The sequence below is a fragment of the Anser brachyrhynchus genome, assembly GCF_964034855.1.
Source record: "Anser brachyrhynchus genome assembly, contig: SCAFFOLD_432, whole genome shotgun sequence".
In the NCBI taxonomy this organism is placed as follows: domain Eukaryota; kingdom Metazoa; phylum Chordata; class Aves; order Anseriformes; family Anatidae; genus Anser; species Anser brachyrhynchus.
The window spans coordinates 716-4,732 of NW_027664079.1; the positions used below are offsets into that span (position 1 = coordinate 716).

General features: G+C 44.7%; 1 long non-coding RNA gene across 1 annotated transcript; it reads right to left on the minus strand.

The window, feature by feature from the left end:
- Window positions 1–253: 253 nt before the first annotated feature.
- On the minus strand, window positions 254–3,295 carry LOC308186351. Its single transcript, XR_013944024.1, has 2 exons — window positions 511–3,295; window positions 254–475 (listed from the first exon to the last, which is right to left on the minus strand). It is a non-coding gene; the product is annotated as an uncharacterized lncRNA (long non-coding RNA).
- Between the last annotated feature and the right edge of the window lie 722 nt (window positions 3,296–4,017).

Here is a 4,017-nt window from a genome sequence, read left to right on the forward strand (position 1 = left end):
CTCACTGCACTGCATCCCCAGTGGTGCCAGTGCACTCTCTGGACTCCCGGCACCGCATCCCCAGTGGTGCCAGTGCACTCTCTGGGCTCACTGCAGTGCATCCCCAGTGGTGCCAGTGCACTCTCTTGACTCACTGCACTGCATCCCCATTGGTGCCAGTGTACTCACTGGACTCACTGCACTGCATTCCCCAGTGGTGCTAGTGCACTCTCTGGACTTGTTGTCGACGGAGGGAAGACACAAACGCTCAATATGAGTGTTAAGTATGCTTCAGCTTTAATGGATAGCTCAATTGTCTTTTATCGTGTACAGGATAATTAGCTCATACATATTGCAAAAGCCAAGCTCCTTATTGGTAAGCGTCATCTACTGCCCTATCTGTTAGTTCCGCATTCTTCTATCCGCTAGTTCCCCTTTCTAATCTAACTATAACTCCCAGGGCAGTATGCCCTCTACTATCATTGTTTCTAATTGCCTGGGATTTCTCACAAGAGTTCCCAGACAAGCTGCCTGGGATTTCTCACAAGAGTTCCCAGACAAGCCTTGCGTACGTGCCTTTGCTCTTGTTTTTCTAGACCAGCTGGGTGCGGTAATCCGCCATTTCCTTATCTTGCAGCTGCATGATATCAATGTGATTACGCGCAGCGAGCCAGTCCTCAACAATTCCCCCGTTTTTATTTTGAACCAAAAGCTTTCTATAGATTTTTCTATCAATCACCGCACACACTGCAATAAGCAAGGTACAATAAGCAACAGGGTCAAAAATCTCATGCAGAACTACGATTGTAAAGTAGTGTGCCTACTAGAATCTACATCAGTCAACAAGCCACTAAGCGCTAGGAATGTTGCTTCGCAGCGATACTGCTTCTTACTCGCACAGCACAATCACACAATCACACAATCACGCAGAGAGGCCTCTTGCACTTCTCATTCATACCACAAGACAATATCACTGAAAATAATTTGTGTGCAGCTTCAGGAGGTCCTTGTCTGCTCCCGTGGTGAGCGGCTGAGAGTGGAGACCCCTCCGAGGAAAAAATGCTCGGGGTGCACCTAGGGGCGTCCGTTCCACAGTCGATCCCACAGCCGAGCAGAGCGGCTCCTGGCGCAAGGAAGGATGCTATTATAGTTTGTATAATGACAGCAAAGAGATGCATTGCAATAAGGAGCACGTGTGGCATTGACCCCTTTTTTTTTTTTTTTTTTTTTTTTTTTTTTTTTTTTTTTTTTCTTTTTCGAGCAATTACACCTTACACATGCTATTACTGTTGCTAGAAAAACCCTACTAGTTAACTGCTCGAGCCTTTTTATTAGGCAACTAAATACTACTCGCGCCGCTACTATAATTAGGACAATTATTAGCAGTAAGCGTAGCCCTTCTTTTATCAGACCCAATATCCAACCCCCCATGTTCCCAAACCAATTTGCAAACAGTCTATCAAGCCAATTATCTTGGACCACTATCTTCTTGGTGTGGTCTCTCAGCCATTTCAGTTGCTCGTGGATTGACTCGCCATGGTCCGAGAGATTAAAACAGCACATTCCTTCGAGCTCTTCACACCCGTGGCCCTGTGCCAGCAGTAGAAAATCAATCGCCGCTCTGTTCTGTAACACAGCGTGTCGCAAGCTGTCCAGGTCCTGGGCCATTTCTGTGAGCATCTGCGTAGTCACATTTAATGTTTTCACCACTGTACTTCAAATCTACATTTTACAAAGTGACCAGCAAGTGTGCCACATTAACTGACCAACCTCTGAGATTTTACCTTTCATACCAGTGTCTTCTTGGGCTCTTTTAATTAAACACGTTTCTCATTCAAGTGAATTGAAATGCTTCAGTTGGTTTTATTCTCAGGAGCCTCATAAAAAACAAAGATATTGCACCCTCTTTGTTCAGTCATTCAATGTTCGTCTCTTTCACAGCAAATAATTACTTCATTGAAGTTAAAACTTCCAAACATAACTTACTAATAGTCTCCAATTTCAGCTCAGATCACTCGTTGAAAATACTCTGCTAAATACAGATAACTTACAATAACTTTAACAGTTAATTGTCCATAACAAACACCATGGTTTTTCTCCAGACCAATGTTCAAATTTTAAGACCACCCTTTAATATTTCTATGTACAGGTGAAAAACAGTCTTCAATTTTCTAGTCTTGTTTTAAATATAAAAGTTGGAAGGGACATTCAAGTTTCAAGTCTCCACACTGAACTTAAAAAAAAAAAAAAATCATGTGGAGGTAAACAAACCAAGTTGTATACTCCAGGAGGTAGAGGCCTTCAATTTGTGTTCATATATACATATGCACAGAATTCAGTGTTCCAACAGAAAAAGAATTAGCCAAAAAGTAATAAAAGTTATTTACTACTGTGACATTTCAAGACTTCCACAGCTTTGCCTAAAGACACAAACACAATTAACATAATTCCCTATGTGCTTTTTTTTTTTTTTTTTTTTTTTTTTTTTTTTTCTTTCCTTTTTTTTTTTTTTCTCTCAACTGTCCAGTGCAGGAAAAAATTCTCACAAAATTTCACAGACCTAAAATGTGCAAGCTAGTTTCTCTCTCTCCCTTTTTTTTTTTTTTTTTTTTTTTTTTTTTTTTTTTTTTCAAATGTCACATTTGCTTGTTTTACAGCCCAACAAGCTAGTTTCCCTAGACTAGCCATAGCATGAGCCACAGCCACTCCAGGCACAAGTGCCGCTGAAAAGAACCTTTCAGCAGGACCCCAGAGTTCGACCTGGTTATCGCAGTCACTCCCCAAAGTTTTTGAGACTGCGTCTCGTCCGTCGTTTCCATTGTTGAGTAATGTTTCGCAATTCTTGACTGTGTAGGTCAGGGGCAAACAAAGTCAAGCGTCCCAAATAGCATGGCCCCCCGTGCGCATTTGCTGGGATTCCCTGCCAGGCTCGATCTCCACAGATCAGGAATATACCAGGTGGTAAGGCCTTAGCAGTTTGCCTTGGCCATGTGCTTGACTTGTTCCCGTATGCCCCCATGGTGGTGTTGGTGGTGTCGTTGTACCCGCAATAGCTGCTATTAGCTTCGAACCCCCTTGTGTGAGAGGTCACATTAGTCCATTGAGTCATATTTTGTTTTCCTTTATTCCACATAAAGCACGTCTGTGTCCAGTTATTACTGGTGTTCCCTACCGCCACTGATCCCAACAAATCCAGTTCCTGGGGATCCCATGGCAAGCTCGTGTTCAGAGCCACTAGCGCCGCCACAACGGCGTCGGAGAGGTTGGACGAAAGATCGAACAAATCAGTACTTGCGGAATATGGTGCTAACAGTTGTTTCAGCTCCTCCTTGTTCCCTATTGGGACCCCGAACAAACAGGTGCGGAAGGGATCAGTCGCTTTGGCAAGAGACAGGCAGAATTGAGCCAATCGAGTTCCCTTCGGTATATGTAGCGGAGGGAACATGGCTGATACCATAATTTGTATCTCCCCAGTAAAGTCCTTATCAATAAGTCCTGTTAACACTAAAGCCCCATTTAATGTCGCCGATGACCTTCCAATCAGAAGTGCTCCAACAGGCTCATTATTAATTTTTACAGGTCCCATAACGCCTGTTTTCACCCCAACAGGCTTATTGTCCATCAAAGTCACATTTACTGCGGTTGCCAAGTCCAATCCCCAGGCTCCCTCTGGTGGCTGGTTGGAGGTGAAAGGATTCGTCTCGGTTGGAGTCTCCGCAGCTGCCGCCGCTGTTGAGGGGAAAGCCGCTTTTTGTGTCATCGCGGGGCGGCGGTTCCCGCTGGTCTTCCCGTTTCCCTGGGTCTTCCGCCGGCAAGCGGTTTCATTATGCGTATCAGATCGGCAAGAGGGACACCACACATTAGCCGTCCCACATTGCCTCTTTATATGACCCGCGATGCCACACCGATAGCAGCGTAGTGCAGGTCTTCTCGACGAGTGAGGTCCTTTTCCACTTTGCAGGGGGGCAAGGGCGGCGAATACCTGCGACTGACTAGCCTGCAGTCCCTGAGTAATACTTTCCCCTACCTTTCGAATAG